The sequence below is a fragment of the Oncorhynchus clarkii genome, chromosome 2 (assembly GCF_045791955.1).
Source record: "Oncorhynchus clarkii lewisi isolate Uvic-CL-2024 chromosome 2, UVic_Ocla_1.0, whole genome shotgun sequence".
NCBI lineage: Eukaryota > Metazoa > Chordata > Actinopteri > Salmoniformes > Salmonidae > Oncorhynchus > Oncorhynchus clarkii.
The window spans coordinates 95,139,148-95,152,502 of record NC_092148.1 but is presented as its reverse complement, the minus strand read 5'-3'; positions in this window follow the sequence as shown (position 1 = coordinate 95,152,502).

Here is a 13,355-nt window from a genome sequence, read left to right as displayed (position 1 = left end):
TCCCCTGGGCTGAAATGGCCCAGAACTCACTACGCCACTCCTCTCCTAACGTGTCCCCCTTTCAGTGTGTGTTGGGGTACCAGCCGGTCCTGGCACCATGGCATCCGAGCCAGACCGAGGCTCCTGCGGTGGAGGAATGGGTGCAGCGCTCCAAGGAGACCTGGAGGGCCATCCAGGAATCACTCCAACAAGCGAGTGGACGGCAGAAGAGGAGTGCTGACCGCCACCGCAGTGAGGCCCCCGTGTTTGTACCGGGGGACAGGGTCTGGCTCTCGACCCGAAACCTGCCCCTCCGCTTGCCCTGCCGGAAGCTGGGGCCGCAGTGTGTAGGGCCCTTTAAAGTCCTGAGGAGAATAAACGAGGTGTGTTATCGATTACAACTCCCTTCCTACTATCGTATTAACCCCTCGTTTCATGTGTCTCTCCTCAGGCCGGTGGTAGCTGGTCCTCTGCAGGACAGTGAGGTGCCGGAGGTCCCTCCTCCCCCTCTGGACTTCGAGGGGTCCCCGGCGTACACGATACGGGCCATTCTGGACTAGAAATGCCGGGTGAGGGGCCTGCAGTACCTCGTGGACTGGGAGGGGTACGGTCTGGAGGAGAGGTGCTGGGTACCGGTGGGGGACACCTTGGATCCGTCAATGTTGAGGGATTTACATCGCCTCCATCCGGATCGCCCTGCACCTCGTCCTCCGGGTCGACCTCGAGGCCGGTGTTGGCGCGCTGCTGGAGCCGCGCGTCGGGGGGGGGGGGGGGGGGGGGTACTGTCATGAGTCCGACCGAAGGTGGCTCCCCTTCCCGTTCGGGTGGCGCTCGGCGGTCGTCGTCTACTAGCTGCCACTGATTTCTTTCCTCCCCCTCCTTGTACGTTTATTGATAGCACCTGTTTTAAGTTTGTAATTAGTTGGGCTTTATTAGTCAGGCAGCCCGCCCGTTTCTTTGTGCGGGATTGAATATTGTAACCCTGGAGTTGGTTAGAGGCGAACGTGCTGTTGTATGTTAGTGTATAGTGCTGTTATATTTTCGTTCCCCGTATCTGGGGCATTTTGTTTTATGCACCCAGTGTTTAGTGGGTAGCCGTGTTTTCACCGTGTGTGCATTAAAAGAGCACGATACCGAACTCTCTGTTTCCCTGCGCCTTACTCCACAGTCACGACACCCAGGACCTTACAAAGAACTTGCAGAGATTGAAGCATGGCCTCAAACCACTCTAACCACTCTAACTCTGAGGGCCAAGCTCCTGGGCAACATGAGGAAATGGTAGCTAAAACCTGCTGTCAAATATTACAAATAATTATATGGTCAGGGGTAGCGTGGAAAGATAGACAAGGACAAGGTGTAGTCACCACCCTTGCAATGATATTAACCTGTGCAGTGGCAGTGATTAAATTCGGATTTACTAAGGGAACCGAAGTTATGTTATCCATGGTACCCATAGTAGCGATACAAAGTATGTGGAAAACATTACGGACTAGTAATCATGGGAGAAACCATGTCAATTGTGTTTAGACTGATGGGGCAAATTGGAGAATTTGGAAGGTGGAATGACACCACAAATCAAACACAACCCTGCTGTCAGTCTATAACAGGATTTAAGTACGCAGGCTGGGGGATGGAGATGTTAATGATGATAATAGTGATGGCCCAGATAATAAAAAGCCTGAGGGGCACTACAAAGCAGCTGAAAAATCAGAAGTAAGACAAAAGGAAAGATCGACAGAGTGAAAGGGAAGTAGGGAACTCTCCTAGCTGGGGGAAGATGGATCAACTCTCCAGGGCAGTGATGAGATGTGAGGAAGCAGCAGGAGATCTAAGGAGGGAGTTAAAAATATGTAGCGGATCAGTGGGTTAAGATATTAGGACCCAGCAGAAAGGATAAGAAGAGGGGAAGGAAGGGCAATAAGAGAAAGTAATTGCTAACCCCATTGTCCCCTGATTCTAGGAAAGAGATGTGAGAGAAGAATCAGAGGGATACCAAAGTAGTGACCATCCAATAATTATAGGAGAGTGGAGCATGGCGCAAATGGGGGAATATGTGAAACATTGGCAGATATTCGATAGACCAGACCTAGACAACTGTTGTGAAGGGCACATGTTAAGCTGGACACCAACTGACCATCTACATATATGTGGGTGTTGTGCAAAAGAGCTTAGAGGAAAATTGCAAGGATGACTTTCACGGAGAGGGAAGGACTTAGAAAGTATATGCCTAGATTGCCTGGAAGAAGGTAGAGACTGGCCTAAAATGAGGTTGGTAGTAGAGCGAGAAAATAAATAGGAAAAGACAACTGATAGAGAGAGAGTCTATCAATGAATAGAAATAGAGTGGGACAAGGATACTGGCAAAATAGATAAAAGAGGATTAAATAATGAAATATATTACACAGGATGGACCCAAGAGAATGGATGGATGGAGCCCTCCATGTATCGAGTGTAAGAAAAATACACAAGGAGAATTGACTAGGGAGGATAGTCAGGGGAATAGATATACAACCCCCTTTCAGATTAGAGCAATAAGGGAGCCTATACATCTACCACCCCACTCCCACTATCAGATTAGAGCCACAAGGCAGCCTAGACATCTTCCACCCCACTACCACTATCAGATTAGAGCCATAAAGGAGACTAGACATCTACAACCACACAATCACTATCAGATTAGAGCCATAAAAGGAGACTAGACATCTTCCACTATCAGATTAGAGCCATAAGGGAGACTAGACATCTATCACCCCACTATCAGATTAGAGCCATAAGGGAGACTAGACATCTATCACCCCACTATCGGATTAGAGCAATAAGGGAGACGAGACATCTACCACTATCAGATTTGAGCCGTAAAGGAGACTAGACATCTACCACAACCACTATCAGATTAGAGCCATAATGGAGACTAGACATCTACCATCCCACTACCACTATTAGATTAGAGCCATAAGGGAGCCTAGACATCTACCACTATCAGATTAGAGCCATAAAGGAGACAAGACATCTATCACCCCACTATCAGAAAAGAGCCATAAGGGAGACTAGACATATACCACTATCAGTATCAGAATAGAGCCATAAAGGAGACTAGACATCTACCACCCTACTACCACTATCAGATTAGAGCCATAAGGGAGACTAGACATCTACCACACAAATATCAAATTAGAGCCATAAAGGAGACTAGACATCTACCACTATCAGATTAGAGCCATAAAGGAGACTAGACATCTACCACTATCAGATTAGAGCCATCATGGAGACTAGACATCTATCACGCCACTATCAGTATCAGAATAGAGCCATAAAGGAGACTAGACATCTACCACCCCACTACCACTATCAGATTAGAGCCATAAGGGAGACTAGACATCTACCACACAAATATCAAATTAGAGCCATAAAGGAGACTAGACATCTACCACTATCAGATTAGAGCCATAAAGGAGACTAGACATCTACCACCCCAAAATCACTGTCAGATTAGAGCCATAAAGGAGACTAGACATCTACCACTATCAGATTAGAGCCATAATGGAGACTAGACATCTACCACCCAACTACCATTATCAGATTAGAGCCATCATGGAGACTAGACATCTATCACGCCACTATCACTATCAGATTCGAGCCATACGGGAGACTAGAAATCTACCACCCCACTACCACTATTAGATTAGAGCCATAAGGGAGCCTAGACATCTACCACCCAACTACCATATTATAGCCATAAGGGAGACTATACATCTACCTCCCCACTATCAGATTAGACATAAACGAGACTAGACTTCTATCAGGCCACTTTCAGATTAGAGCCATATGTGAGGCTAGACCTCTACCACTATAAGATGTGAACCATAAGGGAGACTAGACTTCTACCACCCCACTACCACTATCAGATTGGAGCCAAAAAGGAGACTAGACACTTAGCACTATCAGATTCGAGCCATAAGGCAGACTACCTATCTACCACCCCACAATCACTGTCATATTAGAGCCATAAAGGAGACTAGACATCTACCACTATCAGATTAGAGCCATAAAGGAGACTACATATCTACCACCCCTCTACCACTATCATATTAGAGCCATAAAGGAGACTAAACATCTACCTCCCCACTATCAGATTAGAGACATAAAGGAGACTAGACTTCTATCAGGCCACTTTCAGATTAGAGCTATATGTGAGGATAGACCTCTACCACTATAAGATGTGAGCCATAAGGGAGACTAGACTTCTACCACCCCACTACCACTATCAGATTGGAGCCATAAGTGAGACTAGACCTCTACCACTATCAGATTAGAGCCATAAGGGAGACGAGACATCTACCACACAACTATCAAATTAGATTCATAAAGGAGACTAGACATCGACCACTATCAGATTAGAGCCATAAGGGAGACTAGACATCTACCATCCCACTACCACTATTAGATTAGAGCCATAAGGGAGCCTAGACATCTACCACCCTACTACCACTATCAGATTAGAGCCATACAGGAGACTAGACATCTACCACCACTCTACCACTATCAGATTAGAGACATAATGGAGACAAGACATCTATCACCCCACTATCAGAAAAGAGCCATAAGGGAGACTAGACATCTACCACTATCAGTATCAGAATAGAGCCATAAAGGAGACTAGACATCTACCACCCCACTACCACTATCAGATTAGAGCCATAAGGGAGACTAGACATCTACCACACAAATATCAAATTAGAGCCATAAAGGAGACTAGACATCTACCACTATCAGATTAGAGCCATAAAGGAGACTAGACATCTACCACTATCAGATTAGAGCCATCATGGAGACTAGACATCTATCACGCCACTATCAGTATCAGAATAGAGCCATAAAGGAGACTAGACATCTACCACTATCAGATTAGAGCCATAGTGGAGACTAGACATCTACCACCCCACTACCACTATCAAATTAGAGCCAAAAGGGAGACTAGACATCTACCACACCACTACCACTGTCAGATTAGAGCCATAAGGAAGACTAGACATCTACCACCCCACTACCGCTAATCAGATTAGAGCCATAAGGGATACTAGACATCTACCACTATCAGATTAGAGCCATAAAGGAGACTACATATCTACCACCCCTCTACCACTATCATATTAGAGCCATAAAGGAGACTAAACATCTACCTCCCCACTATCAGATTAGAGACATAAAGGAGACTAGACTTCTATCAGGCCACTTTCAGATTAGAGCCATATGTGAGGATAGACCTCTACCACTATAAGATGTGAGCCATAAGGGAGACTAGACTTCTACCACCCCACTACCACTATCAGATTGGAGCCATAAGTGAGACTAGACCTCTACCACTATCAGATTAGAGCCATAAGGGAGACGAGACATCTACCACACAACTATCAAATTAGATTCATAAAGGAGACTAGACATCGACCACTATCAGATAAGAGCCATAAGGAAGACTAGACATCTACCACACACTACCGCTAATCAGATTAGAGCCATAAGGGATACTAGACATCTACCACTATCAGATTAGAGCCATAATGGAGACCAGACCTCTACCACTATCAGAATAAAGCCATAAAGGAGACTAGACATCTACCACCCCACTACCACTATCAGATTAGAGCCATAAGGGAGAATAGACATCTACCACCCCACTACCACCATCAGATTAGAGCCATAAGGAAGACTAGACATCTACCACCCCACTACCGCTAATCAGATTAGAGCCATAAGGGATACTAGACATCTACCACTATTAGATTAGAGCCATAAAGGAGACATCTCTCACCCCACTACCACTATCAGATTAGAGCCATAAGGGAGCCTATTCATCTACCACCCTACAATCACTATCAGATTAGAGCCACAAAGGAGGCTAGACATCTACCACTATCACATTAGAGCCATAATGGAGAATAGACATTTATCACCCCACTACCACTATCAGATTAGAGCCATAAGGGAGCCTAGACATCTACCAAACTACAATCACTATCAGATTAGAGCCATAAAGGAGGCTAGACATCTACCACTATCAGATTAGGGCCATAATGGAGACTAGACATTTCTCACCCCACTACCACTATCAGATTGGAGCCATAAGGGAGACTAGACATCTCTCACCCCACTACCACTATCAGATTAGAGCCATAAGGGAGACTAGACATCTACCACCCCACTACCGCTAATCAGATTAGAGCCATAAAGGAGACTACCACTATCAGATTAGAGCCATAAGAGAGACTAGACATCTCCCACCACATTACCACTATTAGATTAGAGCCATAAAGGAGACTAGACATCTCTCACCCCACTACCACTATCAGATTAGAGCCATAAAGGAGACTAGACATCTACCACCCCACTACCACTATCAGATTAGAGCCATAAGGGAGACTAGACATCTACCACACAAATATCAAATTAGAGCCATAAAGGAGACTAGACATCTACCACTATCAGATTAGAGCCATAAAGGAGACTAGACATCTACCACTATCAGATTAGAGCCATCATGGAGACTAGACATCTATCACGCCACTATCAGTATCAGAATAGAGCCATAAAGGAGACTAGACATCTACCACTATCAGATTAGAGCCATAGTGGAGACTAGACATCTACCACCCCACTACCACTATCAAATTAGAGCCAAAAGGGAGACTAGACATCTACCACACCACTACCACTGTCAGATTAGAGCCATAAGGAAGACTAGACATCTACCACCCCACTACCGCTAATCAGATTAGAGCCATAAGGGATACTAGACATCTACCACTATCAGATTAGAGCCATAAAGGAGACTACATATCTACCACCCCTCTACCACTATCATATTAGAGCCATAAAGGAGACTAAACATCTACCTCCCCACTATCAGATTAGAGACATAAAGGAGACTAGACTTCTATCAGGCCACTTTCAGATTAGAGCCATATGTGAGGATAGACCTCTACCACTATAAGATGTGAGCCATAAGGGAGACTAGACTTCTACCACCCCACTACCACTATCAGATTGGAGCCATAAGTGAGACTAGACCTCTACCACTATCAGATTAGAGCCATAAGGGAGACGAGACATCTACCACACAACTATCAAATTAGATTCATAAAGGAGACTAGACATCGACCACTATCAGATAAGAGCCATAAGGAAGACTAGACATCTACCACACACTACCGCTAATCAGATTAGAGCCATAAGGGATACTAGACATCTACCACTATCAGATTAGAGCCATAATGGAGACCAGACCTCTACCACTATCAGAATAAAGCCATAAAGGAGACTAGACATCTATCACACCACTATCAGTATCAGAATAGAGCCATAAAGGAGACTAGACATCTACCACCCCACTACCACTATCAGATTAGAGCCATAAGGGAGAATAGACATCTACCACCCCACTACCACCATCAGATTAGAGCCATAAGGAAGACTAGACATCTACCACCCCACTACCGCTAATCAGATTAGAGCCATAAGGGATACTAGACATCTACCACTATTAGATTAGAGCCATAAAGGAGACATCTCTCACCCCACTACCACTATCAGATTAGAGCCATAAGGGAGCCTATTCATCTACCACCCTACAATCACTATCAGATTAGAGCCACAAAGGAGGCTAGACATCTACCACTATCACATTAGAGCCATAATGGAGAATAGACATTTATCACCCCACTACCACTATCAGATTAGAGCCATAAGGGAGCCTAGACATCTACCAAACTACAATCACTATCAGATTAGAGCCACAAAGGAGGCTAGACATCTACCACTATCACATTAGAGCCATAATGGAGAATAGACATTTATCACCCCACTACCACTATCAGATTAGAGCCATAAAGGAGGCTAGACATCTACCACTATCATATTAGGGCCATAAGGGAGACTAGACATCTACCACCCCACTACCGCTAATCAGATTAGAGCCATAAAGGAGACTACCACTATCAGATTAGAGCCATAAGAGAGACTAGACATTTCTCACCCCACTACCACTATTAGATTAGAGCCATAAAGGAGACTAGACATCTCTCACCCCACTACCACTATCAGATTAGAGCCATAAGGGAGACTAGACATCTACCACCCCACTACCGCTAATCAGATTAGAGCCATAAAGGAGACTACCACTATCAGATTAGAGCCATAAGAGAGACTAGACATCTCCCACCACATTACCACTATTAGATTAGAGCCATAAAGGAGACTAGACATCTCTCACCCCACTACCACTATCAGATTAGAGCCATAAGGGAGACTAGACATCTACCACCCCACTACCACTATCAGATTAGAGCAAAAAGGAGACATCTACCACACCACTACCACTGTCAGATTAGAGCCATAATGGAGACTAGACATCTACCACACGACTACCACTATCAAATTAGAGCCACAAGGGAGACTAGACATCTTCCACCCCACTATCACTATCAGATTAGAGCCATAAGGGAGACTAGACATCTACCACCCGACTACCACTATTAGATTAGAGTCACAAGGGAGCCTAGACGTCTACCACCCAACTACCATTATCAGATTAGAGACATAATGGAGACAAGACATCTATCACCCCACTATCAGAAAAGAGCCATAAGGGAGACTAGACATCTACCACTCCACAATAACTATCAGATTAGAGCCATAAAGGAGGCTAGACATCTACCACTATCAGATTAGAGCCATCATGGAGACTAGACATCTACCACACGACTACCACTATTAGATTAGAGTCACAAGGGAGCCTAGACGTCTACCACCCAACTACCATTATCAGATTAGAGACATAATGGAGACAAGACATCTATCACCCCACTATCAGAAAAGAGCCATAAGGGAGACTAGACATCTACCACTCCACAATAACTATCAGATTAGAGCCATAAGGGAGACTAGACATCTACCACCCCACAATCACTGTCAGATTAGAGCCATAAAGGAGATTAGACATCTACCACCCCACTACCAATATCAGATTAGAGCCGTAATGGAGACTAGACATCTACCACCCCAATACCACTATCAGATTAGAGCCATACGGGAGACTAGACATCTACCACTATTAGATTAGAGCCATAAGGGAACCTAGACATCTACCACCCCATTACCACTATCAGATTAGAGCCGTAAAGGAGACTAGACATCTACCACCCCACTACCATTATCAGATTAGAGACATAATGGAGACTAGACATCTATCACGCCACTATCAGTATCAGAATAGAGCCATAAAGGAGACTAGACATCTACCACCCCACTACCACTATCAGATTAGAGCCAAAAGGGAGACTAGACATCTACCACACCACTACCACTGTCAGATTAGAGCCATTAGGAAGACTAGACATCTACCACCCACTACCGCTAATCAGATTTGAGCCATAAGGGATACTAGACATCTACCACTATCAGATTAGAGCCATAAAGGAGACTACCACTATCAGATTAGAGCCATAAGGGAGACCAGACCTCTACCACTATCAGAATAAAGCCATAAAGGAGACTAGACATCTACCACCCCACTACCACCATCAGATTAGAGCCATAAGGAAGACTAGACATCTACCACCCCACTACCGCTAATCAGATTAGAGCCATAAGGGATACTAGACATATAACCACTATCAGATTAGAGCCATAAGGGAGACTAGACATTTCCCACCCCATTACCACTATTAGATTAGAGCCATAAAGGAGACTAGACATCTCTCACCCCACTACCACTATCAGATTAGAGCCATAATGGAGACTTGACAACTACCACCCCACTATCAGATTAGAGCCATAAGGGAGACTAGACATCTACCATCCCACTACCACTATTAGATTAGAGCCATAAGGGAGCCTAGACATCTAACACCCTACTACCACTATCAGATTAGAGCCATACAGGAGACTAGACATCTACCACTATCAGATTAGAGCCATAAGGGAGACAGCACATCTACCACCACTCTACCACTATCAGATTAGAGCCATAAGGGAACCTAGACACCTACCAAACCACTTCCACTATCAGATTAGAGCCATAAAGGAGACTAGACATCTACCACCCCACTACAATTATCAGATTAGAGACATAATGGAGACAAGACATCTATCACCCCACTATCAGAAAAGAGCCATAAGGGAGACTAGACATCTACCACTATCAGTATCAGAATAGAGCCATAAAGGAGACTAGACATCTACCACCCCACTACCACTATCAGATTAGAGCCATCATGGAGACTAGACATCTATCACACCACTATCAGTATCAGAATAGAGCCATAAAGGAGACTAGACATCTACCACCCCACTACCACTATCAGATTAGAGCCATAAGGGAGACTAGACATCTACCACACACATAACAAATTAGAGCCATAAAGGAGACTAGACATCTACCACTATCAGATTAGAGCCATAAAGGAGACTAGACATCTACCACCCCACAATCACTGTCAGATTAGAGCCATAAAGGAGACTAGACATCTACCACTATCAGATTAGAGCCATAATGGAGACTAGACATCAACAACACCACTACCACTGTCAGATTAGAGCCATAATGGAGGCTAGACATCTACCACCCGACTACCACTATTAGATTAGAGCCACAAGGGAGCCTAGACATCTACCACCCAACTACCATTATCAGATTAGAGCCATAAAGGAGGCTAGACATCTACCACCCCAATACCACTATCAGATTAGAGCCGTAATGGAGACTAGACATCTACCACCCCAATACCACTATCAGATTAGAGCCATAATGGAGACTTGACATCTACCACTATCAGATTAGAACCATAAAGGAGACTTGACAACTACCACCCCACTATCAGATTAGAGCCATAAGGGAGACTAGACATCTACCATCCCACTACCACTATTAGATTAGAGCCATAAGGGAGCCTAGACATCTACCACCCTACTACCACTATCAGATTAGAGCCATACCCTAGACACTACCACTATCAGATTAGAGCCATAAGGGAGACAGCACATCTACCACCACTCTACCACTATCAGATTAGAGCCATAAGGGAACCTAGACACCTACCAACCCACTGCCACTATCAGATTAGAGCCATAAAGGAGACTAGACATCTACCACCCCAATACCACTATCAGATTAGAGCCGTAATGGAGACTAGACATCTACCACCCCAATACCACTATCAGATTAGAGCCATACGGGAGACTAGACATCTACCACCCCACTACCACTATCAGATTAGAGCCATAATGGAGACTACACATCTACCTCCCCACTATCAGATTAGAGACATAAAGGAGACTAGACTTCTATCAGGCCACTTTCAGATTAGAGCCATATGTGAGGATAGACCTCTACCACTATAAGATGTGAGCCATAAGGGAGACTAGACTTCTACCACCCCACTACCACTATCAGATTGGAGCCATAAGTGAGACTAGACCTCTACCACTATCAGATTAGAGCCATAAGGGAGACGAGACATCTACCACACAACTATCAAATTAGATTCATAAAGGAGACTAGACATCGACCACTATCAGATAAGAGCCATAAGGAAGACTAGACATCTACCACACACTACCGCTAATCAGATTAGAGCCATAAGGGATACTAGACATCTACCACTATCAGATTAGAGCCATAATGGAGACCAGACCTCTACCACTATCAGAATAAAGCCATAAAGGAGACTAGACATCTACCACCCCACTACCACTATCAGATTAGAGCCATAAGGGAGAATAGACATCTACCACCCCACTACCACCATCAGATTAGAGCCATAAGGAAGACTAGACATCTACCACCCCACTACCGCTAATCAGATTAGAGCCATAAGGGATACTAGACATCTACCACTATTAGATTAGAGCCATAAAGGAGACATCTCTCACCCCACTACCACTATCAGATTAGAGCCATAAGGGAGCCTATTCATCTACCACCCTACAATCACTATCAGATTAGAGCCACAAAGGAGGCTAGACATCTACCACTATCACATTAGAGCCATAATGGAGAATAGACATTTATCACCCCACTACCACTATCAGATTAGAGCCATAAGGGAGCCTAGACATCTACCAAACTACAATCACTATCAGATTAGAGCCATAAAGGAGGCTAGACATCTACCACTATCAGATTAGGGCCATAATGGAGACTAGACATTTCTCACCCCACTACCACTATCAGATTGGAGCCATAAGGGAGACTAGACATCTCTCACCCCACTACCACTATCAGATTAGAGCCATAAGGGAGACTAGACATCTACCACCCCACTACCGCTAATCAGATTAGAGCCATAAAGGAGACTACCACTATCAGATTAGAGCCATAAGAGAGACTAGACATCTCCCACCACATTACCACTATTAGATTAGAGCCATAAAGGAGACTAGACATCTCTCACCCCACTACCACTATCAGATTAGAGCCATAAGGGAGACTAGACATCTACCACACAAATATCAAATTAGAGCCATAAAGGAGACTAGACATCTACCACTATCAGATTAGAGCCATAAAGGAGACTAGACATCTACCACTATCAGATTAGAGCCATCATGGAGACTAGACATCTATCACGCCACTATCAGTATCAGAATAGAGCCATAAAGGAGACTAGACATCTACCACTATCAGATTAGAGCCATAGTGGAGACTAGACATCTACCACCCCACTACCACTATCAAATTAGAGCCAAAAGGGAGACTAGACATCTACCACACCACTACCACTGTCAGATTAGAGCCATAAGGAAGACTAGACATCTACCACCCCACTACCGCTAATCAGATTAGAGCCATAAGGGATACTAGACATCTACCACTATCAGATTAGAGCCATAAAGGAGACTACATATCTACCACCACTATCATATTAGAGCCATAAAGGAGACTAAACATCTACCTCCCCACTATCAGATTAGAGACATAAAGGAGACTAGACTTCTATCAGGCCACTTTCAGATTAGAGCCATATGTGAGGATAGACATCTACCACCCCACTACCACCATCAGATTAGAGCCATAAGGAAGACTAGACATCTACCACCCCACTATCAGTATCAGAATAGAGCCATAAAGGAGACTAGACATCTACCACCCCACTACCACTATCAGATTAGAGCCATAAGGGAGAATAGACATCTACCACCCCACTACCACCATCAGATTAGAGCCATAAGGAAGACTAGACATCTACCACCCCACTACCGCTAATCAGATTAGAGCCATAAGGGATACTAGACATCTACCACTATTAGATTAGAGCCATAAAGGAGACATCTCTCACCCCACTACCACTATCAGATTAGAGCCATAAGGGAGCCTATTCATC